Consider the following 27,430-nt stretch of genomic DNA (forward strand, 5'->3'; position numbering starts at 1 on the left):
CTTCAAGTAGGTGGATATTTGATTTTGCCAGGAAAGTATGTCCGGACTCTGTTCCTGAGCAAAATATTGTTCGCGATGCGTCTCCGGGCCACGACGCGATAGAATCACCTTTTACGATGGCAGAATTTTCAGTTGCCCTCCTGTCCTGTAACAATAACGCGCCTGGATTAGATAGAATCAAATTCAACTTGTTGAAGAATCTACCCGGCAATGCCAAGAGGCGCTTGTTGAACTTGTTCAATAAGTTCCTGGGGCAAAACATTGTACCGCAGGATTGGAGGCAAGTGAAGGTGATCGCCATCCAAAAACCAGGGAAACCAGCTTCTAATCACAACTCTTATAGGCCGATTGCAATGCTATCCTGTATCCGGAAATTGATGGAAAAAATGATACTCCGTCGTTTAGACCACTGGGTCGAATCAAATGGTCTACTATCAGAAACTCAATTTGGCTTCCGCCGTGCCAAAGGGACGAATGATTGTCTTGCGTTGCTTTCAACAGATATTCAGCTGGCGTATGCTCGTAAAGAACAAATGGCGTCTGCGTTCTTGGACATTAAGGGGGCTTTTGATTCCGTTTCTATTGACATTCTTTCGGGTAAACTTCACCGACAAGGATTTTCTCCAATTTTGAACAATTTTTTGCACAATTTGTTGTCCGAAAAGCACATGCATTTTACGCATGGCGATTTGGCAACTTTTCGCATTAGCTACATGGGTCTTCCCCAGGGCTCATGTTTAAGCCCCCTTCTTTACAACTTTTATGTAAATGACATCGACGAATGTCTGGCAAATTCATGCACGATAAGACAACTTGCAGACGACAGTGTAATCTCTGTTACAGGAGCCAAAGCTGCCGATTTGCAAGGACCATTGCAAGATACCTTGGACAATTTGTCTGCTTGGGCTTTACAGCTAGGTATCGAATTCTCTCCGGAGAAGACTGAGATAGTAGTTTTTTCTAGGAAGCATGAACCTGCTCAGCTTCAAACACAATTAATGGGTAAAACGATTTCTCAGGTTTTGGTACACAAATATCTTGGTGTCTGGTTCGACTCTAAAGGCACCTGGGGTTGTCACGTGAGGTATCTGATGAAAAAATGTCAACAAAGAGTGAATTTTCTTCGTACAATAACCGGACAATGGTGGGGAGCCCATCCAGGAGACCTTATAAGGCTTTACCAAACAACGATATTGTCTGTTATTGAATACGGGTGTTTCTGCTTCCGCTCCGCAGCAAACACACATTTGATCAAACTGGAGCGAATACAATATCGTTGTTTGCGTATCGCCTTAGGTTGCATGCAGTCGACCCATACGATGAGTTTGGAGGTTTTAGCTGGAGTACTACCATTGAAAAACCGCTTCTGGAGCCTGTCTTCTCGTATTCTAATCAAATGTGAGGTCTTGAACCGTCCCGTGATTGAAAATTTTGAAAGGTTAATCGAACTTAATTCTCAAACCCGTTTTATGACATTGTATTTCAATCACATGTCCCAAAATATTAACCCTTCTTCGAATATTCCAAATCGTGTCGACTTATCAAATACTTCGGAATCTACTGTGTTTTTCGATACATCCATGATAGAAGAAACTCGTGGAATCCCGGATCATTTACGCGTGCAGCAGATCCCTAAAATTTTTTCCAATAAATATCGAAACATCAACTGCGACAATATGTACTACACTGACGGATCACTTCTTGATGGGTCCACTGGCTTCGGTATCTTCAATAACAATTTAACCGTCTCCCATAAGCTCGATAATCCGGCTTCTGTTTACGTCGCAGAATTAGCTGCAATTCAGTACACCCTAGGGATTATCGAAAAAATGCCCACGGACCATTATTTCATCTTTACGGACAGTCTCAGTTCCATTGAGGCTCTCCGATCGATGAAAGATGTTAAGCACTCTCCGTATTTCCTGGGGAAAATACGGGAACATCTGAGTGCTTTATCCGAAAAATCTACTCAGATTACCTTAGCGTGGGTCCCTTCTCACTGCTCGATACCGGGTAATGAGAAAGCGGACTCTTTGGCTAAGGTGGGCGCAACAAACGGTGATATTTATGAAAGACCAATTGCCTTTAATGAATTTTTCGCACTTGTACGTCAGAATACGATCATCAGTTGGCAAAATGCTTGGACCAGAGGGGAATTGGGAAGGTGGTTACATTCCATAATCCCCAAAGTATCGACGAACCCGTGGTTCAAGGGGTTGGATGTAGGTCGGGATTTCATTTGCGTGATGTCCCGGCTTATGTCCAATCACTATAGATTTGACGCGCTCCTCCGTCGTGTTGGGCTCGGGGAAAGTGGTATCTGTGCCTGTGGTGAAGGTTATCACGACATAGAGCATGTGGTTTGGTCATGCCCTGTACACCGTGACGCCAGGTCTAAATTAATAGCTTCCCTGCAGGCCGAGGGTAGACAGCCGGCTGTTCCTGTTCGTGATGTCTTGGCGAGCCGTGACCTATCCTACATGTCCCTTATATACGTTTTCCTGAAATCCATCCACGCCCCAGTCTAGTCCCGTTCCCCTCCGTCTACACCCAACAAAACGACAAGAACACGTTTGAACCTTAAGCACAAAACCAGCAACCAGACCCCGCACAATAGAACCAGGACCCAAGGACTACGAGCCTCTGTCCCAACTCACGACATCGTGGCTCAGCAGAACGAATCCATACATGCCATTCGACGATTATCAGACGACCATTGAACAACAAAACACTGATTGGAAATCCCATGCTAGTTTTAAGTTAGACTTAATTTCAGCTCGTAGTCGGCAGCGAGGATAAAAAATTTGCTTTAGTTTTTAAGTCATCAGATATAATTGGCGCCGTTAAACATTAAATTGTATTTGTGCCGTGTCAAATAAATGTTATGTTATGTGAAGAAAAAAAAAAACACCGGACCTCGATGTTTCGTGCATTTTTAAGACATTTGGCATCAACATTTTTAGATATTCAGAAATTTCTGAACTACCTGTGCATTTTTTTCATTGGTCACAAAATAATGCTTTCCTGTTCCCGAAGTCAGATTAAGCTGAAGTTTAGTATGGGAATTTGTTTCGACGACGTAACTATTGAGTCCTACTTATGAACGAAATTGAAAAGTCGATTTCAATTGCCACCCTACTGTTCATGTACGAGACAAATTGCGGCTATCGATATAACTTACATATCATTAAAGTACAACAATTATTTTTAGGGTGTATAATGTTCGGAATAAATAGTTTTAGTAAGTTTTGAAACCAATAAACACCTTAAAATGGGGTCAAATTGATATTTTTTCCAATGTTGTGTGACTGGTTATGTTTGTCTATGAAAATTGTCTTGAAAGGGCTTAAGACAGGTTTATATACACTGCTAGGTGAAGGGAAATAAGTTTTGCGCACCTTTAAGTGGCCATCAAAAATTGTGCATCAAAGAAAAGAAAATTTTCGTGCTTCGATATAACGTAAATCGATATTACGTAACGAGAAAAAATAAAGTTGCCTTATATCGATGTGTGACTGTACAGCGAATCTTGATTAATTTGCTTCGCTTCATTCGACCACTGAAATTTAATTAAATGAATGATTACATACTTAGAAAACGATCGCTAATGCTCTCAGCTGTTCAAAGAAAGCAAAAAAAGGGGAAAGTGCACTTTAAATGTAAAATTCAAATCCCGGAAACTATTGTCCATAAAAATAAGGCATGCAGGCGACAATTGCATTGTAATATGCATAAAATCAATAAGTCCCTCCATTCGCACGTTGAAAACAAGCTTCCGAGCCCGTTCCAAGCACTCACCGCAACCAACAGTTGATACCGCCCATTGCCAGCCACCACCGCATCGCACCCGATTTTCCATTGATCCTGCATATTTTAAAGCATCTCCAGGCGCTCTCACTCCACACCAGCTAGCACCATCTCCGGGTGCAGCCGAAGGCAAGCGCAAGTTCTTATTAAACTTTTCTTCCGTCTTCGAGTGAAAAATTTCCAACACCGCTGCCGCCGCCGCTAGCCCGCTTGACAAACTACCCCACCTTTTGTCGGTGTTGTCCACCCAGCCGTTGTTCCTTGTGCCTTGGTCGGATTGAAAGCAGAAGAAGCAGTATCGATTTTTTAAGGGATTTTTTTCTTCTTCCCGCTTTTCGTCCCTGGCAACACACTCTACACACTCATATTATATATGCAATAAATTATGCTGAGTAGAATTTTTTTCTCCTTTCTTCCCTGGGCACCGGAGAAATACATAAATATACGACAACAATTACAAAGAGGGAAACTCTGCTGCCCCTACTGCCCTTGCTAAGACTCGTCCCAAACGAACACAACTATGATGATGGGTCCCAGCCAGCCTGCAAGGATGCTTCTTTATTTCTGTGTTGTTTGGCTCTTTTTTTTTTTGTTCCAACCAAGCAGCAGATATAGGGGAAAACTTTGTCTCATTTCCCGCTCTACTACTTTTTTATAGCGCGGGTGCATTATTTTTTGTACGAAACCAAAAAAAAAACTGAAAGCCAATTCGCGCAAGAGTAAATGAGTGAGACGGCATACTGCACCAATACACGAGAGTCGGGTAAACGAAAGCAGCAGCACTTACAATTACAAGCGAACGCGAGCGGGCTGATTTTCATATTTCCACCCTGCGCGCATTTAATAAACACCAATGATAAGCTCTAAAGATTGTTTATGTAATTATGATTAGTTCTCACTCGGAGCCGGCGGTCTGCTTGTGTGCGATCGGTGTTCTTCCGAATAAGGTAAATACGCGCGGAATCCTTTGGGTGACTGTGTTGGTCGGTTCTCGCTCTCGGCTCTCAAGATTCTTTAAATATCTGGCTCCCCACTTTTCGGGTGGGGAAAACTGGGGAAATTGCATCCAACCGCACTCACACACGCGCACCAACCAGCCGTCGGGAACAGCATAAGTGGAGAATCTTATCCTTTTCTCAGCGACTTTCGAAACCAAGACGTCTATCGGAGATTGTCCTCCGCTGCATACAAGTATTACAATTGGGCTTCGTAGCGAGGTGTGGAGTATTGCAGAACGACGTGTGCAGTAAGCTTTCTTTTCCTTTTTTTTGTTTGCTTATTTCACTCATTCGCGCAACGGAACAAATTTTTATACATAAACATTAAGACAAATTCCGTACTTCCACTAACGCGGTGACAGCGCGCAGTGACTCTACTCTGGCAGCCGTGCAGCATTGGGGATATGAGACAAAATTAAAGTGTGAGTGTGTGACTCTTTCCCTGGCAGAGGGTCTGGTCTGGGGGGCCGCTGAGCCTGTGTGGAAAGCTAAAGGCATGTACGAGCTTTGTATGCAAAAAAATCGCACATCTTGGAACCCCGTTCGGTCGGATCCCTAGCGGTGGTCATTAGTGATGAAAAGAGATTTTCCGAAGTATACGAGTGCGAGCGAGTCGAAAGAGGCAGAGAGAAAGACGGCAACAGAGGCAAGCCAGCAAGGATGCTGCCACTGGAAACTTTTAATTTGACTTCGCCTTTATGTGATTCTTAAAATTTCAACTTGCGAATAGGTACTGCAGAAAGTCATTCGCTTCTAAATGACGAAATTGGCAAAATGATTTACTTGAGCTGCTACACCCCGCACATGCTTGTAGATTTGAGCACTATAATATGAAATTGCTAGGGGGTCTTGTTGATAAGTTTTGCGAATTTAATGAGTTGTAGCTTGGTATACTGAACATTAAGCGTTCATTGTAACTAGCTGAAATAATCTAACATAGAGTATTTTAATTTGTATTTATCATTCACCTTATTAGAAAAACTGAAATAATTTGCCAAAGTAAAACCTGAGCAATAAATTAATATTAATTTGATAAAACTATTCAGCCCCAAAACATGTTTTTGTAGCACCGCAAAATATTATTCCAAGTATTTGGCAACATTGTTCTTATTGACGTACACTAAGGTCGCTTTTTACGCGGATTCTGGAATTTATGCGGTTTTTTTACGCGGCACGTATCTCCCACGTAAAAAGTAACTTTAGTGTATATACTGTTAATATGGAGGAAAGTGATGACAGTTTGGTGAAATTTAATCTTCATTGTATAACCGGTATCTCCCAGCTGGTCTCGAGGTACGATCCCAAGTAACAAAACTGGTTCTATCAAAGTTTTATAACTGTTTTAACTGTATTAAGCGCTATATAACTTTGATAAAACCAATATTGTTACTAGGGATGTAAAAAAATAAATTAAAATTACATTCTTGACATTATTTTTGTGAATTTTTTAATGTTCATAGGAACAAAACATTGAAAGAAAAATTTCAAGAACAAAATAGAGAGTCGCGCGCAACATCGTTTAATTCCGTCAGTTACCGCGGTGACACAACCTTTCCTCTCCGACGCAGTCGTGGAGATGCAGAGCTAAGCTCGATCTACGACAACAACGACTGTTAAACATGTTTTCTTATAATTTCCTTCCTCACCCTAACGACCGTAAGAACGTGGCCGGCGCTCACTGTTTCCAAAGCTACAAAAACGCAATCGAAATTATTTTGATCCAGAAAACTTGATTTTAGAGGCGTATTACCTTCAGCAATGTTGATCCATTAATTACTCTCCATTTTATGGAAGTTACAATTTTGTAATTAATCCACCCGTGTGTCGATGCTCCTTTACGGGTTAGGCGCGGAACCGTTCCAGGTTCGCGGGCCGAACCGTGTACTGCGCAGTTTCTTCGTAGCTGCGGGTCAATCTGCAAGCGCACTACCAAGGGGGGGAGGGGTTAAATCCTAGGTCTTACTCACTGCACAGCACACGGACGCCTGTTGTATAAAAAAGCTCCCGAGTCTGCAAGTCCACTTCCTTTTATAGTCTCAGAAAGTCCGCCAGTTCCCTCCAATAGTTTTGCGCTTAATTTTAATCTTCATTTTTGAAGCAGTTTGCGCCATGCTGAGTCCCGCCTCATCGACCAAACAGCGATTTATATTGTTCCAGCGGCATTCGTCCCTGACTAATGTGCTTATGTTCTGTATTGGAGAGAATCGTGAAAGCTCGAAACATGCAAACAAATAATTATGTACAAAAAAAACTAAGAGTTGTTGCCAACAGTTACAATTTTTGCATTTAAAAATTCATTTTGTTCGGCAAAGTTGTAGCACATTCTATGAGAAACAACTTTGTCAAAGACACCATATTTCTATTTGCCTATTTTAATTGACTTTTGTGGATTTTTCTGTAGCCAACCACTAAAAATGTTTTTTTTTTTTCAATATAACATTTAGTAGTGATTTTCTACAATTTTCAATGCTCTACAATATTGTTTGCTATAACAAAACAAACAATTTTATCAAAGAAAGTTTATTTTTATCTTTCATATTTCTTTGGTTATAGACGGTTTTTATCAGAACGATGCACTAATTTACCAACAAAATCTGCAAATATCTGCAGAATGAACCATTTCTATATTAAAGTTTAAATTAATCATCAATTAATCCAGCTATAGGCATTTGTCGCGTAATTTTTCAAAAGGACCTATCTAACATTGAGAGACTCTCTTTGTTCACTTTCTCTTTGATCAATAACTATGTTATATTTTCCATATTTCATAACACTCAATGCATAGTAAGCAAGACAGTATTACAATCTCTCGATTAAGGGGAAGAAAGCTTGGAAAATATTTATAATGACGACGTAATTAACGAAACAAAGTGAGAGAGGAGAGAATCTCTCATTGTTACTCAGGTTCTTTTGGAAAATTACGCGAGATTTGTCTCTCGCTGTCTCCTGTATAGATATCGGTAAGTAAATTATTGCATTATTTCAATAAAAATCTTCAATAATTGAATAAATATAAGAAATGAAAACAAACTTTTTTCGGTGAACTTGTGTGTTTTATTATAGTTAACAACATTGTAGAACATTGAAAAATTGTAGAAAATTTCAATAAAAAGTTTTATTAAAAAAATTATTTTAAGGGGCATTCTAAGACAAATTTAACAATAGTTCATTTGATTAGGCAGATATAAGTATGATGTCTTTGACAAAGTTGGTTCTTATGAAATGTGCTACAACGTTACTTATCAAAGTGTATTTTTATATGCAAAAATTACAAAAATAAAATTCGTTTCTCACTTTTAGGTAGATCAATCCCAAAATTGTAACTTCCATTAAATGGAGAATAACTAACAAAACAACTTTGCTGAAGACACTACGGCTCCAAAATCTATTTTTTTTTTTGAGTGAAAAGTAATTAGTGTAAATTAACTAGTGCATTATTTAAGTAAAAATCGTCGATAATCAAAGAAATATGTGAGATGAAGATAAAATTCCTTCGAAGGAATTGTTTGTTTCGCAAATAATGTTTGGAAAATTGTAGAAAAATTATCATACAAAGCAAAATTGAAAACAATTGATTTTTACGGCTGATCTGTAGAGAACTCCACAAAAGTCCATTTTAATAGGTAGATAGAAGTATGATGTCTTCCACAAAATTGTTTCTCATGAAATGTGCATAGTGGATTTTTATATTCCAAAACGAGAAAGACAAATTTGTTCTCACTGTTGAGTGGATTAATCGCTAAATTACAACTTCTATAACATGAAGAATAATTAATGGAACAACTTTACTAAAGACACTGCGGCTCTACAATCAATATTTTTGGGACAAAACAATTTCGATCACGTTTATACAGCTTTGCAAACAGTGTGCTGTGCCGTTATCGTTCTATATCAGCGGTAGCTAATAAAGTTTTGTACAGAACAACATAGAAGTAATACACGTATTCGAGTGCTCTCGTTGTGTTTTCTGTCACAGCATGACAAAAATATGAGCATGTTTTGAAAGAGTGACGTGTTTACTGTTTATTCGCATACAGTCAGTTTTCAATTCCGCTCTCGTAAAAATTACAATGGCTTCAAATAGAGAACAAATAAGGGTCTTGCACCTAGAAGGATTGACTAACATCGGGATCAGGATGAAAATGTCACATCTGGAATCAGCACAAGCGCATAAGCCATTGATCGTTCAGAAATGGTGTAAGCAGAATTTCCCTTGTTTCATCAGTTCATCTGAATAGCCTGCATTGTCACCGGGTTTGAACCCGCTAGACTTTAGTATCTGGGGATACATGCTAGGAAAGTTGGATGACGTTAGGCATTTGAGTTTGGACACATTTAAAAAACGTTTGGTGAAGATTTGGGACGAAATGCCGAACGAAGTTTTGCGTGCGACTTGCAATGACTTCGAAAAGCGTCAACGGGCCGTTATCAAGCACAAAGGTTAAAGATTTGAACTCCACTAAGTACATTGCAATTTTTTCTACTTATAGATGAGATTGAAATTAATCCCGAAAAGAAATGAAAACTGATTTGAGTTTTATGAAATAGATGAAGTGTATCACTTGACGTTGCCACTTTATACATTGGAGATGGCAAACTAATCGCAAGTCGCCATATACGAGGTTTTTTGTACAACTTTACTAGGTCAGATCGATCACTGAGGAGCAACTACGAAATGTGCGGTCGTTAAGCTCAAGCTCAAAAGCATTTCCCAAAGAAGAAAATGCTGTCCAAATTTATTTTCATTTTATCAAGATTACCTATGTTTTGCTCACATGATGCAAGCCTAAAAGTAATAGATTGATGCTGGAAACCTAAAACTAATTAATTATGTGTGTATTTATAATGAAACGTCGAGCATTGTTTTGAAGAAAGTCATAACGTGACACAAGGAAGCAACCTGCAACCGCTCCAATTTTCACTGTAAAATTTGATTCTATCCAAAATGGGTAGACTGTTAAAACTTTCTAAGTATAAATGAGAAGCATTTGCGGTCTATAATTACTATTTAAAAGGCACTTACATAAAAAAGCTTAGTTAAATTGTAAATTTTCTTCGATTAAATAGACTAAAGTCGCTTTTTACGCGGGGGATACGTGCCGCGTAAAAAAAACCGCGTAAATTCCGGAATTCGCGTAAAAAAACTGCGTAAATTCCGGAATCCGCGTAAAAAACCGCGTAAATTCCAGAATCCGCGTAAAAAACCATCGTTAATTTTGTATTGCGAGTGAAGGGAAACCGAAATTCGGGCAAAAGAAAAAAACCGCGTAAATTCCGGAATCCGCGTAAAAAAACGCGTGAATTCCGGAATCCGCGTAAAAAAAACCGCGTAAATTCCGGAAACCGCATGAAAAACCTCATTAATTCTGCATTCCGAGTGAAGGGAAACCGAAATCCGGGCAAAAGAAAAATACCGCGTAAATTCCGGAATCCGCGTAAATTCCGGAATCCGCGTAAAAAAAACCGCGTAAAAAGCGACCTTAGTGTACGTTATTTTAAGACATAAACAAATTTCACCGCGATAACATTAGAATCAAGACAATCAAAATTATATATTCTTTTTGTACTCCCTAATTAGAACCATTGAAATTTGGAAACGTTAAATCAATATTTTGTGATCTTGTAATTTTAAAGGGTTTTAGTTGTAGAATCGAAATACGTGGTCAATTTTATTCTGCAGTGTTACCGTAGTGTTGCGTTTTTGCTCATTCATCAATTTTGACATAACTTTTTATTCAATGTTTGATACCTAGGAATTATGATATTTTTTCAGTTGCTGGTTCACAGTTAGTGATATTAAACTAGGATAATCCTTATGAATTATTGCGAAATTTTTCGAAAGGTTGTACAGGTCGGACTCGAATCTCCGGAGACTCCATTATCCGGAAACTCGATTATCCGGAATTTTATTTTTTTGGTGTCCATTTTCAATTTTTATTCCGAAATTTTGCCTTTACCACCCCTTCTGGCATATTTGTTACCATTTAAGTCACTTTCGGCATGTTTGGGATAAGTTCGAATTGAGTGAAAATAATCAATGTCCAATTTATTTTTTTTTGCTTCTTAAGATTTTACCCCCTTTCGCCTCAGAAGAAACTTCTGGTTACGCCACTGCATCATACAAGTAAAATAAAGAAAAGAAATATTTATTTTATTTTCGTTAATCGCAAAATTTCAGTATTTTTTGTGTGATTCGATTATCCGGAAAACTCGATTATCCGGAATGAAATTTTTTTTGATGTTCCGGATAATCGAGTCCGACCTGAACTATAAATCGTTAGCAAACATGTCAACCTTCCAATTTACCTTAGATTACGAAGCCAATCTAAAACTAAGTTATTATTTATGTTGGATTGGTTGTGAAGTCTATGTTATTAGTATTACGTTAATTCGTATTGTGCAGTGGTAAGCTTTGCCGAAAGGCGTCAAAAATATCTCACCAAAAATATTGCGTAATTTTCTTCTTATTAATACTCGGTATTCAAAGAAATGAATGCTCCCAAGCTTTGCTTCCAAATCTGAAGTAAGTGGATTGGCTTTTCAAAATCTTGTGAAAGCTATTTCCTCAAAAATGAAGCGCGAAAAAATGCTTCTAACCTGAAATGTGATTTGCCCAAATTTTTGTATCGCTTAGAAAAATCTATTTAAAACTGTGAATCTACAATAAGTATAACTATCAATGAAAGTAGATAAGAATAAAGGAAGAGGTGATCGAAAAAAAACAGTATGTTCATATATTTTATGATATTATTTTACAGTGTGTATTTCACTGAATTAGGTTTGTACTTTACTGAAATTTTAGAATCTGCTGCGGATGATTAAAAAATAATGATAAATTACCAGGGTTTGTGTCTGAGTAAACAAACACAGTCTGACGTAGAACTACGGGAAGGTAGGTATGATAGTAATTGTTTTGACAATGTGTCATAAAAAAATAATTTGAAATTAACTCCTCATTACCTAAGGTAGCAATAAAAATTTGCTGCAAAGACAATACACAAATATACGTTTCAATAGGAATACGCCAACAAACTTGCACAATAACTAATGTGCTTTGTATATCCTATGCACTGCTTGACTGTTGAACCTAAATCTTATGAGCCAATCATTTTACTGATAATTATAAACCTATGATCGTTCCGTCTATTTTTTCCAGGATCAGGTCAGGTTTTTATTTACTCCACTCGTATACGTTCTATACTAAATAATAAACATCATCTAAAATGTTTTTATTAAACCAATAAAATTGTCTATTTATTGCATTTTTCTCCTCATTTTATGAACAAAATCATTAACTCAAATTTTATGACTTTATTTTTCTAAATTCAATTCTTAAGAGCATTTCATAAAGCACCAATACGGTTGCACAACGTTGAGAAGTTTGCTTGAAAAGCATTTCTAGTTTCTGCTGCTGCGATTTACACCCGCCCGCCGTGCAAATTGTCATTATCACGACAACCTATTGCGCCGCACCATTCAGCCAGTCCTTTACCCCACAGGTTGTTCGATCGGGGATGAGGATGAAGGTTAGGTCCTACTTCCGATTTTTTTCTTGGACTTATTTTTAACGATAAAAAAAAGCCTCACATTAGCAGCAGCCGCAGCTCGGCATGTGTGAAAATTATACATTTTTATTTTTTCGGTCCAGCTCTCGTGACTGTATGGATGTTTTTGTTTGTGCACCCCCTCGCGTATGTATAATGCGATGATCATGTGTGAAACTTTACCACCGACCGTCTGTACTTTCTTTGTACCATTTCGAAAACCCCATAGCGAGGATAAAAAACACGAAGTTATGCTGATGGGGAGTTTTCCTTTTTCTGCTACCATGGCTTTTACTCGGATTAATACATGTACACATTACGTATATGAATTTATGTGTATTGTCTTTCGAGCTGGGAGCTGAATTGGAATTTGGAAAATTTTAATGATGAAACATTTTGTGTACCCGAAGGTTCGGTCTTGTGTGGGAAAAAGCTTATCAGCAGATTCCGACGTTTTCGTTGGCGATGAGGCATGGATCCTGCTAGCAATTGCATTCTTTGAGTTATTAAAATATACGGCACATAAAAGTATGATGGAAACAGTACGATTTATTATTTTTTTTTTTGCTGTTCTAATATCTTCTAATCTCGCCAATTACTAATAAATTACAATTGCGAAGTTAAAAATTAGTAACATATATTGCATTGTAGTCATTGAATACTAAGATTCATTGAAGTTCGGTTCTCAGTTTTTTTTAAACGAGCTCGAGAATCATTTTTATGTGGGAAAATTTATATTTAAAAAATTTTAAAAGATAATAATATAATAGAAACAAAATAGTTTCTTTCCTTGCACCGACATTTTTCATGTTGAAATTATTTAAATAAATCCGTTCAAAGTAATTTAATCAGAACAACATGCTGAAGGACTTCAAGCTCACACTTTGCGTCCGCCAAATATAACGGTCGCGCAATCACCAACCAAAAATATTAGCAAAAACCTCCTCCCCACATCATGCCCATCCTGTTTACCCACACTGAAACCACCAAAAATTGTGCCGAATAATAAAATGAAACTCTGAACTCTGAGTCGTTCGTTAGGGAATGCATTAGCAGGCAGAAATAGGTACCCACGGAGCGGAGGGGTCGGTCGGTAGCCGAGAAGTAACACACAAAAAAACAAGCACAAAAAATCATCTACAATCAACCACCCGCTGTCCTACCGCGTAAGAAACCACGCAAAAGCGACAGGCTCATATGTGGAAAATCTTCGGCCGCCACCCGAATCTGAGCCGCGATGGGAAAGGGACCAGAACGAGAAGGCAGCCAACATGACAGTGTTTATATGTTTTCGTGTTGTGCCGGATGGGATGAGGTTGATCCTCGGGGGTGAATGAGCGGTGATGGGTGGTATTCGCAATACAAGGTAACGCAGGGATGGGAAACGTGACATCGACCAACGAAACGAACGAACCGATCCGGACGGAGAGAAGGAGAAACGAAGTATGTGTGTATGAAAATATGTGATTTGCATTTAACTCGATTGAATTTAGCGAGAAGAAATTTCTTCGACTTCTTTTTTGTACGCTGTTCGATTTTTTCCCGGGGATTTCCTTTCCACTCGACAAGGGCTGGCTTGAGCTGATTGCGATTGCGACGGCCGGGAGAAAAAAAACCCGAGGGCGCGGGGGGAAGCAATAAGAAAAATACGAAATCGAAGGGATAGCGAAATTACTCCGAATCCTGACAAATTCAGCGAACGAGCGTCTTGAGTGCTGATGGGGAAAGTGCGGATCGATATTAGTATACCCAGGATCTCCGCCTTCGAGAGGTTATAAAATGGAAATCATGTATGATTTGAATGTTAGATTGCAGGATGGTAGCACGTGAGCAATTATAATGATGTCAATAATGTTCAATTTCATCTCGAATCCTTATCTTGTTGTGGCTGCAAAAAACGGAATAAATAGATTTGCGGATTTGTAGCGTAGGCTGAAGCAACATGTAAGGAACTTTGTGACTGGGAAATTTTTCAACACTTAGAAGAATTTATATATATTCTTTTGTGATTAATAATATTCCGATGTGTTGGAATTGGAACCCATTTTGAATGTATAGGCTAGCGTGTGTATTGCAGCATTACACATCAATGTTGCGCGGAATTGGCGCATTTTTTATAATACATTCGGAAATATGTACTAATATACTTAATTTACACATTATTACATAACCGCAATTTTTCCCATGGAATGCAAGTAACACGCATCATACAAAGCAAACATGCGCTACAATATTAATTATGTATCAACACATTGAAGCATATACTCCAAATTTGATAATTGTAATTATATGCACAGTGGTGCCCTTCAGCTGGTCTCGAGGTACGATGCTGGCCTAACAAGCCAGTTGTCGTAGGTTCGAGTCTTGGCTCGGGAGACACTGTTAGTGTCAGTAGGATCATAGCGCTAGCTTCGCAATTATCCTGTCCACTCAACAGTTGGCTGCGAAGACTGTGTATAATAAACAGAAGGTCGAGTTTCGAATCGGAATGTAGCACCAAGGCTTTGCTTTGCTTCGGTGCCCTTCATTAAACATCGATACTGCGCAGAAAACAATGGTAATATTATACACGAGATTTAAATTCGATTGAAAATAGTTATATTCTGCACCTACAGGTGCAGAAATCACGCGAAAAAAGTTATTAAATGTGAATAAAAAGTTTAATGGCCTTGAAAGAGACTGTTTGATTGTGGACCCCAAAGTAGGACAATCGCTAGCGCTCCGCAATGATCGTAAACGAAATGAGTTCTCCGGAAAAATCTCCGGTCAGTACCAGTGAACTGTAGTAGTTGTGATAATACAGTACATATGATAATGCTATATTTTTTTCATAAATTTTCATTTTATTGATATAATAAAAAATTTCAAATTAAGATAAATTATGTAACAAAACATAACACTTCAAGCCTTTCTTCGGAAATCGAACATATTTTTCTACTTTCTGAAGGTAGATATTCTTGAACTGAACATTAATTTGAAATTTCATTCAGAACAATATTCGATTACAAAAATCATTTTAGGTTATTCAAAATGGAACATCAACAAATGGAAAAATTATTACTTAAAAAGTGTTACTCAAAAAGTGTAGTGTAGTTATGTTGGCTTTAGAGTAATATAATAATCATTCTACTGAACTTTTGTTGTTTACAGAAAAAAAATACTAAAAATGTCCAGGAAACGAAAATATTTCTATTTTTCTATTGTTTTAATTTTTATGGTAAAACTTCTAGCTAAACGAGAATTTTTATGGTAAAACTTCTAGCAGCAACAACGCCAGAATAGTTTTGACTTGTTCTGGAGATCTTGAAGATTAGATTTTTTTCAAGCTGTAGCTTTTCTTAACAATATTTTTTCAGCATAATTTTGTAATAATATGTGCAATTTAATTTGCAACTCATAATCAAAGATCTGAAAATTATTTCTAATTTTAATTTCTGTTTTTTTGACGAAATTCTGCTACCCTAAATTATAGATATTTAATGTTTTAGGAAAAATGCAACGCGCCGAGTAACAAAATGCTGTTTTCAAAATATTTTTCCAAAAGCTATACGAATTGCATTCCAATTGTACACCCCTCATATCAACGTCTTCTCAGTTGTTTTTTTCTTAGTTTTTTTGGTTATATCTCCAAAGAGACTTTATAATTAAGTGAATTGGAGCATGTTCCCAATGATTACCGTTTATAAAATTCATATCATTTTTTGAAAGAAGCCGACATGCTTGTGTACCTAACTGAAAAAATAAATTCAATCATCAATACATTATTTTGTTACAATTTGTGGTAAAAAAACATAAGAAAACTTTTTCGTTGTTGCAGATTTATTAAATTAGCAACATTGAAGGTTAGCATGGACTTACAAATAAAAAGGTCCAAAAACGTAGAAAAACAGCCACCTGATGCAAGCTGCAATAATGTTACGTACACTGTACCAAAAAATGAAATTTACAACTAACACAAATGAAAACACATACAAAACACATTTCTGGTACATAAAGTGAAAAACCTCCACAATTTTACTAATCTACATTCCAGGATCGTTTAAAGCCATGTAAATTGGTACGTTAAGTGATATAAATTTGAACCTGAAAATATAAATATGCATTCAAATTTACAATATATTCATTTACATTGCATATGAATATAATACCACACGGAATATTACATGGTTTCCAATGCTCTATTCATGCGCATGTAGCCAAATGTAAAAGCACATAGGTATTGTATTGAGGGTAAACAGAACATTATTAACCACGAAGCATACGACAGCCATCGACAACACTGCCAAAACGAGAGAATATTTGAATTTAATAAACAGTAGTCTTCGGAAACATACAAACAAACAACAAAACAGAAGAAACAAAAATTAGAAACTTTTACCTGAACTGAGAAATTTGAAGTTGTTTGATAATGCTGTTTCTGATGTAAAAATAATTAAGAGGAGATTTACTAACTTTGAGATTTGAGTATCTATTAGTAAAAATAGTTTCATCAATAAAAAAAACCCCTCCATTTCGATATGTAAGATGGAACTGCAACATTCCAAGCTAATAAAAAACTGTTTTAACTCAAACAACTGGCAACACTTTCGATCAAAATTTATATTTATATGTAATGAGTTTCCAATTTTCCTCAAATTGCTTCAGAATGCTCATAGTCATAACAGTTCCAGTGATAGATCTGAGAAAATTTGACTTTATTTCTAAAAAATGCTATAACTAGAGTGTAGGTCATAAAACCTCTGGAAAGTGAATCTTCTCATGTAAAATGTTCTCAAGAAATTCCATGAAGTTGTCAAACTTAATATCAAAATATGTTGAAAGGTCGCAAATTTAATTTCCAAATACAAAAATGATATATCTAGCAACACTGCCGCTCCCAAATGACATTTATTTAAGATTACTTGGTAAATTTTCTTCAAAATGCAATCTCCAGAATGACCACGGCTTTATAGTGCTGGGCAGGATACAGAGTGATCAAGTGGCAGGCGATCAGCGACAGGTTGTGTTTGTTAAGAATAAAAGGCCGGTTCTACAACTACATTATCCTCAATGTGCACTGCCCTCACGAAGGAAGACCCGATGTAGAGAAAGAAAAGTTCTACGCACAGCTGGAGAAACTTTACGATAGCTGCTCGCGTAGAGATATCAAGATCGTCATCGGGGACATGAACGCGCAGATCGGTAGGGCATGAAAGTACAAGCCGGTGATCGAACGATCGTGACGAACGACAACGGCCAGCGATGCGTCAACTTCGCAGCTTCCCGAGGACTGGCAGTCCAAAGTACTTTCTTTCCCCGTAAGGACATACACAAAACCACCTGGAGATCACCTGACCAACGTACAGCAAATCAAATTGACCATGTTCTCATCGACGGTCGGTTTTTCTCAGACATTACAAACGTACGCACCTACCGCGGTGCGGATATTGGCTCGGACCACTACATAGTTGCGGTATCATTGCGCTCAAAACTGTCGACCGTATACCACGCGCGACACCACCGAACCCCGCGGCTCAACATTAAGTAGCTCCGGAACTCCCAGGCTGCAGAGGAATACGCGCAACAGCTTGAAGCGGTGCTACCCACGGCAGTGGGGCTGGGCGCATAGCCTCTCGAAGACAACTGGTGCAGCATTCGCACAGCTATCGGGGAGAACCTTCTCACGGATGCCAGCGAGGTGGTCGTCAGGTGGAAGGAGTACTTCGATGGACACCTGAATTGTGAAACAGTAAACAGAAGCGGAGCAGGAACTGACCTAGGAGCACCAGCAAGGCAGCAACGGATGACCGAGTACCAGCCCCCGACATTCATGAAGTTCTTTGTGAGATCGGGAAGCTGAAAAACAGCAAAGCCGCAGGCAAAGACGGACTGCCGAGCGAGCTCTTAAAACATGGAAGAGATGCGCTGGCTAGAGCGCTACACTGGGTCATTTCCAGGATTTGGGAGGAGGAAAAACTGCCAGACGAGTGAATGGAGGGGGTCGTCTGTCTCATCTACACGACGAGCTGGAATGCCGCAACTACCGCGGTATCTCGCTTAGCAAGCTCGGATCACGGATGTGTAAACGAATACTATTCGGATGTCCGAATATCCGGATACGGATAATCGAAAAATCGTATATCCGGATATCCGGATTTTTTTTTCTGTCTTTCAAGCCCGTTTGAATAAAATGTAACGCGAAAAATGGCTTTTTTCACAAACCCCCATCCCCCATTATTTACATAATTTCTCATTGAACTATGTTCGGATATAATATCCGGATATCCGAACATCCGAAAATCCGGAATCCCAGCACTAGTGTGATCCAGAGGGCGGGCATCGACACGTTGGGCATGATTATCACAAGGTCTGTTAAGCTTCTGGGCTTCGCGGATGACTACGACATCATATCACGTAGCTTTGCGACGGCGGAGGAAACTAACGCCCGACTGAAAGCCGAAGCTGGACGGATCGGACTGCGGATAAATGCGTCGAAAACAAAATACATGCGAGCGAAAGGCTCCAAGGAGAACAACAACAGCCTCCCAACTCAAGTCTCTGTAGACGGTGATAAGCTTGGGGTGGTCGACGAGTTCGTGTATTTGGGGTCACTGGTGACCGCCGACAATAACACCAGCAAAGAGATCCAGAGACGTATCCAGGCAGGAAATCGTGCCTACTTTTCACTTCGGAAGACACTTTGATCGAATCGAGTGCGACGACGCACGAAGTTGACACTGTACAAAACCCTGTTAAGACCGGTAGTCCTATACGGGATCGAGACAACAAGGCTTCTCGCGGAGGACCTCAACGCTCTTGGAGTTTTCGAACGGAAGGTGCTGCGGACTATCTACGGTGGAGTACAGACGGACGACGGAGAATGGCGACGGTGCATGAATCATGAACTGCACGCGCGTGGGCCGGTCACGTCGTAAGGATGCCGGACGACAACTCTGTGAAATCACTTCTCTTCAGCAACCCTACCGGCACCAGAAATAGAGGGGCGCAAGGTGCACCAGATCGAAGGAGACTTGCGGGTGATGAGACGCCTGGGGAACTGGCGAAACACAGCCCAAAACCAAGCACTATGGCGACAAATTCTTGATACAGCACGAGCCACCACGGCTCTCATCTGATTGGTAAGGTAAGTAGAATGTCCATTGATATAAAATGCCCACTGATATAGAAAAAAAACTTAAATATAAGATTGATCGAACTCAGAGAAAAATCACTTCACAGGTATACCTCGATTTTTCGCACATTCAAAGTTTTTCAATGAGCGTAAAATCGATTTGTTTTTTCCTCTTAAATCGAACCATATAGTTTTATTTTCTATGCTGAAAAGGTTTCAAAACAACGGAAGACTTTTGAAAACGATTGAAAAGTTTGATTGTGACAGTAATTTCATAACCACATGACCGCACAATGTTCAAAATTAAAATAAATACTACAAGGTATACAGCCCTAGGGGTTGTATGAAATGGTGACGTAGGACTAAATATATAATATATGCTAAACTAAATATTATTATATGCTGCGCTAAACTGTTCATAGGTAACACTACCGTTTATTTTTGATAGTCGTTATTTTAAAACTAACGATGCATGAATACATGAAAATTTTACACTAGTAGTAGTTGCGAAAATTCTCATAACTCTTATCTTCAAGCATCTATAGTTCTGAAAAGAACCGATTCCATAATATTCAGTTAGAAATTCGTGCTACAGAACGCTGATAATCGCACCATGAATATTTTGTTGGCCGCGCATAAAATTTGCTCTCCGCTGTACCCTCCAGTAGCTGTGCTAGCAAAATATCCTGCCGTATGCAAAATAAAGGTGTAACATAGTTCCGCAGTGCCTGGAAGTTGACTCGTATGCAGCTCTCGTTTCTCAATGTCGCGTACCTTTAACAGCTACACTGCTCTCGCCTTTGTGTAACAAACTAAACTGAAGCTGAATTTTCTACACGCAGTCTTTTGTATTGAGTTCAGCGTAGATTTTTACCATTAAGGCGTGGCCACGTAGCTTATAGAAAGAAAGAGAAACAAACCAACACATCTTCAATACTACTGAGTGATTTTCATAAGCATCAAAAGAAAGTTTTTGCTTTCCCGATGCGAAAATCACTCTGGTTCTTAGATTAACTAATTTTCGTTGCTGATATTTGACTGATAACGGTGTTCGAGTGAACACAAACAAACAATTAAACCGGAAAATCACTCATTTTAGCAGTGAAAATTCTTGAAATGAGGGTTATGTCTTGTTGTGATAAACTATTCATAGGCAACACTACCGTTTATCTTTGGTGCGCCCTGGTCGTTATTGTAAAAATGATTATTGAGAAATAGATGGACATTTCACACTAGGAGTAGTTGTGAAAATTCTCGTAACTCTATCTTCAAGCATTTATAGTTCTAAAAAGAACCGATTCGATAATCTTCAGCTCGAAATGTATGCTACAGAATGCTGATAATCACACCACCACCGGTAGCATCGATTATTTTGTTGGCCGCGTATAAAATTTACTCTCCGCTGTGCCCTCCAGCAGCTGTGCCAGCAAAATATTCTGCAGCGTACGATGGTAACTGTTGCTGCCGTGTGCAGAATACAGGTAACATGCTCCGCGGTGCCTGGAACTTGACTCGTATGCAGCTCTCGTTTCTCAATGTCGCAAAGCTTAACAGCTGCACCGCACTCGCTATTGTGGAACAAACTAAACTGAAGCTGAATTTTCCACACGCAGTCTTTTGTATCGAGTTCAGCGTAGATTTTTACCATTAAGGCGTGGCCACGCAGCTTAGACAAAGACAAACAAACCAAAACACTTTGTTGAGTCAAAATATGTAGGCGGTGGAATTCATTTCGTCCATGTTATTGTTATCTGTGCTTGGGAAGCAAGCCAAGAACAATGGAAATGTATGGGAAAGCTTGACCTTGGAACTTTTCACCTTTTTCCACCATTAAGCAGTAAAGCAACAATGTTGAACATAATATCAAAAAATTGTTACACATTTTATCTATCCACCGACATATAAATGACTAAGATGCATTAAGTCGTTCGCTTGCTATAACCGTTTGAAATCTGACGCAACATTTGCCAGTTTCATTTTCATTTTCACAAAGTGTAATCTAGTATAGAAAACAAAGACGTAGTCCTACGTCAAAAATAAAAACTACTTACAGCACTTGATCAGTTTATTCCCTTTCAGGAAGAAATTCATAGCATCATAACGTCTATTGGCATGAGAAGGATGTCGAGTTGGGGAGGTAATTTCTGAAAATCTGTAGGGGAAAGTAGTCCAAGTAACCAGCATTTTCACCGAATTGTAGAATACTAGAATATGTAAGGAACTATCGAAAAATTGTCACAAGAAAGAATAGCCCAATGAAAAATCCATTCGATTTTTTTCATCTGTTAAACCAGATGCTTGATACAGTAAATTATTGTCCAATTTTCAATTAGTTGGTTCAATAATCCTGAAGTCATGGTCGAGTCAACTACTAATTTATACTACTATCTCTACCGATCTGAATCAGGAACATTTAAAATTCGTTTAGTCGGATTGATCATAAAATTATGATCAATCATTATGATCGATGAGCACATTTCTCAGTCTAATGATACATATAATAAAAGCGATCAAAATCACTTAACAAAATGAGGCTATTGTCGAGCAACAAATCAGTGAGAAATGTTGAAAAAAATGTGTTTGAATCCGAGGTAAAATGTACATGAAATCTAGGGTGCCTATGATCGAGGTATACCTGTACTTCTTAAAAATGAGCGATTCCATGCTTACGCAACCCATAAAAAGCATATTTTTATAAAAAGCTCAAATTTTTCAGCTTAATTTTGAAATATCTCAAAAACGGATGCATTCTGAAAGTTAATTACCAAGAGCTTTATGGTTTAAAATTAAGTGAAAACATACATTAGCATCTTAAAAAGTATCCTATATGAAAAAAAGCATTTCATAAGACTTAAATAGTTCATTGTTAATATTGAACTAAATATTTTAAGACCAAAAGAGTTCATATTTAATCCTCCTTAACATCTCCGTAGACATTTGGCATACTATTGAATAAACGAATAGCACGTTTATTCCTAATTTTGTAGCATTTTACAAAATTACTCACAGATTAAAAGCTCCAAAGAGTTCCGGGCTGAAATTTTGTCCACACACACCTAGTTGGATATTCTTTCAGCCCTAAGAGTTTAAGGTTGCGCTTTTGTGCGCTAATGGAGATATGACATTTAAAAAAAATATCTAAATTTTCGTTTTTTTAATATCTCAAAAACTACAGGCTAGAACCATCCTATTTCTGCGGCAAAGTTCAAAGTTTAAAAGATATATAATTAGGACCTCATAGAGTTTGTTAGTACACTTAGGAAAAAAAATTGTCAAAAAAAAATCAATATCTCATACACTATGGCTTTTTAAATAGTTGTGACTTTGGAAGAGTTCCATATTATTGGCTAATAAACTACTTTGTAAAGGAAAGCGTTCTTCTAAATTGAAAAAGTGAAGAAAAAAAATTTAGTACTAGTTTAGTACACGTTTAGTACAAATATTTTCATACAAAAATATTCCTTGATGATTCTTATGAACATTGCCGAAAACACTATCTCAAAAAACCAACACGATCGGGAGTTATTAATTTTGTTCCGCTAGATTGCATTCCTGGACCACTGTGCAGTGCATGCAGTAGCAATCATATTGATTATTTACCCATGAGTCAGCAGAAAAACTTGACAACTCTATTTGTCGAACTCTAACCGTGATGGCGAAAACAGTGAAGCTACTCCGTTCTGAACTGTGCGCGTTCAAAGAACGGTAACCTGTCGCGTCGAAAATAGACATCAAGCAGCAGTTCGTGAATACCGGATACGCCCGTTCCGGCATCAATAACATCTTGGCACTATTGGACAACAATCAGAGCATTATTTATTTATTTATTTCGTCAATCATAGTAGACTACATCTTAAAAACTATTGCTAACATCACAAATATAGTTATGTAATTCTAGTGTTCAATATTTTTCTAAGAGCATTTCGTGACATCGTTAAATCAATAACTTCACAATATTTATTGTAAAGACTCATCATACTATTAACTGGCCCGGCCATGGCATATTCTGTTCTATAAGAATTTAATACGAAAATTTTTCGCGTTCTTAATGAGCGTGTAGGAGCATAAAAGTTGAGTTTTCCAAGCAGATTTTCGGAACTTATGCGTTGTGAAACTAAATCGTTGACAAGAGTTACCGAAGCAATTTCTCTTCTTTTTTCAAGCGTTTCTATAAAGAAAGCCCGATTCCGAACGGCCGACGGCCCTGAGTAAAAAAAAGCTCCAAAGAGGCTGAAGAGGAAGCCCGAGGGAAAAGTGGCTACATTGCTGCGTGCGCTGGACGGGAGGTCGGTGCAACCGAGCAAACAGTGAGAAAGAACCTGGCGAACATGGACATACATGTCAGGAAGCGGTAGTCCCGTCCATAAGTCTAAGGGTTGCAGGCAATGACGCAGCGACAGCGCCTGTTTAGAATGATCAAGTTGATTTTTACGGCGAACGACACCCTGGATGGCAACGATACTTGGTATTTTGCTTCGCCCACGAAGGAAGTGAGCACCGAGGGAAAGTTTCTTTCACAAGCCACGTTCCCCAAGAAGGAGCGGCTGTGGCTGATAACCAGCGAGATGGGTATGTCAAAGCTGCTCTTGTTTCGCTCCGAACTGGCCGTGACCGAGGAAATTTATAGTGCGAGGTACCTGCCGGAAGTTGCATCGTTCATAAAGAAATACTATAAGGGTGAAGAAGCGGTGTTCTGGCCAGATCTGGTGTCGGCCCATTACTCGAAGCGGTCGTTGGAGGAGAGGGAGCGGCTGGATATTAATGTGGTACCTAAGTTGGCGAACCCGCAAAACGTCTCCAAGTTGCGCCTCGTCGATGAGTTCTGAGCAAACCTGAAGCGTAAGATCTATTCCAACAATTCTGTCGCGAAAACTAAGGAGGAATTGATAAGTAAAACGAAGAAAAAACTCAAAACATGCCTACACGCATGTTTCCGTACGCCATGGCGGATCTTACGGATAACTGCCGGACGACCGCACGCAAGGACGTAGATTTTTTTTGCGAGTAAGCTTACATAATTACCTTTCATGAACAATTTATCAAACTCAATTATCTTTTTTAGTTATTTTTTTACCCTTTTCCGAAAAAAGTCCATTTTTTTAACGCATACGTTATGCGTGCAGTAGGTAAAAATTTTCTGCCTCTCGCCGAAACATCGCGAATAGGAGTAAAATTCAATTTTATTCTTTAGTACTACCAAAGGACTCGAGGTATGGTGCTGGTCTAACAAGCCAGTCGTCGTAGGTTCGAGTCTCTGCTCGGGAGTGACTGTCGGTGTCAGTAGGATCGTAGCGCTAACAGTTGGCTGCGAAGTCTGTGAATAATAAACAGAAGGTCGAGTTCCAAATCGAAATGTAGCATCAAGGGTTTGCTTTGCTTTTTTACTACTAAAGGATATTATCTCTTTTTGACCGTTCTTCCCACTATCCATTAATCCGTAATTCTACGCTAAAAATTTGACGGCCGACAGGTTTTGGTTACCAGCACCCCCGTTTGTGTGTTGCCAAAGTACTGCAGCTTTCCGCTAGAGGAAGAACCGGTCAAAGTAGTCACCGCTAATGCTGCCGCTACACCGCACAAAGGCAGCTCTTCGCTACAAGAAGTAATGTCGCTTCTCCTGGTACCAGCTCTGCCAGGTATTCAGATTTATCTCGATTATCCAGATTTTCGAACATGTACCTAGATTGGCAGATTTGATGTTCAATTATTCAGATTTTTTATAAATGATCCAAATTTTATTCAGATTTTATTTTCGCACAAAAATGTTCAAATTTCGCGCAAAATTTGGCAATTTTGTTACTTCAAATGTTGCGTATTTCAAGAGTTTTATCCGAAAAAAATACCATTTCTCCCATGAAACGACTTCCAATTTTTTCTAGATTTTTTATTTGGTTTTCTAGATTATTTATTTGCTTTTTCCAGATTCCAAAAAATTGACCCGGCAACGCTGGCTGGTACCCTCGCTGCAGCCACCGCTGATGATATCCGCTGCTCGTGCTAGTGGCCACCCATTAGTAAACTAATTGGTTTGAGCAGAAGCAGGCTCTTATATAGCCCAAAGTTAGTGCATTCCCGAGGTATGTTCTTCTGTCGGCCGTGTAAGGAAAAGCAAGCATTAGGCGACCAATCAGAGGTCGAAATCGGCGTTAAGACACATTTTTCCGAGATTTAACCCTTTCCGAACGAGCCCACACAATTGTGTAAGTAAAAAATGACTGATAACAAAACCTAAATCGAAGCAAGTCCTATATAAAAACACGTGCTTGCTCCTTCTTTTCATTTTCCGTAGCTGCTGCGATGTTGACACTAGCGGTGTGAAAAATAAAACCACGAATAGGACGTTCAAAAAGCGAGAGAGAAGGTAGTACCTACGCAGTTATATAGGCCCGGTCGGAAAGGGTTAATGCGTTAGAGCGTGTATTTGTTTTTTTTTTTGTCATTTTTTTCCAATATTCGGATGTACTGTAATATAAATATAAATAAAATATATATATATATATATATATATATATATATATATATATATATATATATATATATATATATATATATATATATATATAAAACTAAACTTAACTTTGTTATACTTAATTTTGTTATAATCCAATAAATATTATGGTAGGTACCTAGTTTATGTTTTCGAAGATCAATGGTAATTAGTTTCCTCGTAAAAAATGAAGTATTTTTCAACCACGGAAAGCAAAAAATTTGCAAAAAGCAATGATTCTCATATGATTCCTAGAGCTCATTTTCTAACGAATTTCTGACGAGTTCAACACCGAAATGAATCTCTGGTTAGTAGTTTCTAGTCAATTATACCCATTCGACCATCGCTCCTCTATTTTTTTTTTCTTCATCTATAATTTATTTGACACGGCACAAATACAATTCAATGTTCAAGGGCGCCAATTGTATCTGGTAGCTTACTTTCTAAAGTATCTTAATAACTAAAAACAAATTTTTTATCCTCGCTGCCGACTACGAGCTGAAACTAAATCTAACTTAAAGCTAGAATGTTTTGCATTAAAAGCACTGATTTGTTGTTTGATGGTTTTCCATCGCCATAGGTAAGTAGCATATTGAATATGTTCCGCTGCTGGGCCAAGATATTACGGACTGGCATATTGGGTTGTCTCCCTCGGGGCCTGAGAGTATCGTGCGGGAACATCGCTCCTCTATGTTGAACGTGAATTAATGGTTCGATTAACTACGGTTATTTTTAAAATGTTATCGAACAAAAATACGGAAACTAGATGTTTCCTGTGTGGAGTTACTCTAGGCTATGAAGCATATGAAGCGCATTCAACGTGGTTCAGGGAGATAAGTACAATTTATTATTTCAGATTTGTATTGATCTGTTGACATTCAAACACCCAATAAAAAAAAACCGGTCGACTTACAAAGTAACCGTCGTGTCGATACTGATGGACGTAATAATAATCTCGCATGGCGTTCGTCGCTATCAGTTAAAAAGCCGTGCAATATTGGCCTCTCCCCTGTTCACACAGGAAACATATTTTCTCGATGGAATTTTTATATTTTTTGAAGCCAACTAATGACGAGAAAATTAAAGAAATAATAGGAAAGCGCTTTTTCTACAGTGCTTTTAACTATGAAACTTTTTGAATCCAACGATAATCTAATCGTATGCATTTCGATGAATGGTTTCTGGTGGCAAGATGCGCCCTGGTTTTATGCGTGTTGTGGTGGGATTGTCACCTTCCACGGCAGGTTTGCTATAGACAGGCAGACATTGGAGGTGTGTGATGGATGTTGATACTAGTGGGTGCGACACGCATTAAAACTTTGACTAATAATAGTTCCACTTTAAAACACTAAATCATTATTTCAATCATCCATAATCTTTTTTTTTATTAAGGAACAATTATATATTGTTTTTGAAGCTAATGTTATAAAATCTAGATAAATTAATCAGTAAATCAAAACAGCTTTGACTCTTTGCAATTTTC

General features: G+C 38.4%; 1 long non-coding RNA gene across 1 annotated transcript in view; it reads right to left on the reverse strand.

Annotated features, from left to right (window-relative positions):
• Positions 1–27,430, reverse strand: part of LOC129726549 (uncharacterized) — a 174,147-nt gene that overhangs the window by 144,317 nt on the left and 2,400 nt on the right. The window lies entirely within an intron of this gene.

This window comes from Wyeomyia smithii, chromosome 3 (assembly GCF_029784165.1).
Source record: "Wyeomyia smithii strain HCP4-BCI-WySm-NY-G18 chromosome 3, ASM2978416v1, whole genome shotgun sequence".
NCBI lineage: Eukaryota > Metazoa > Arthropoda > Insecta > Diptera > Culicidae > Wyeomyia > Wyeomyia smithii.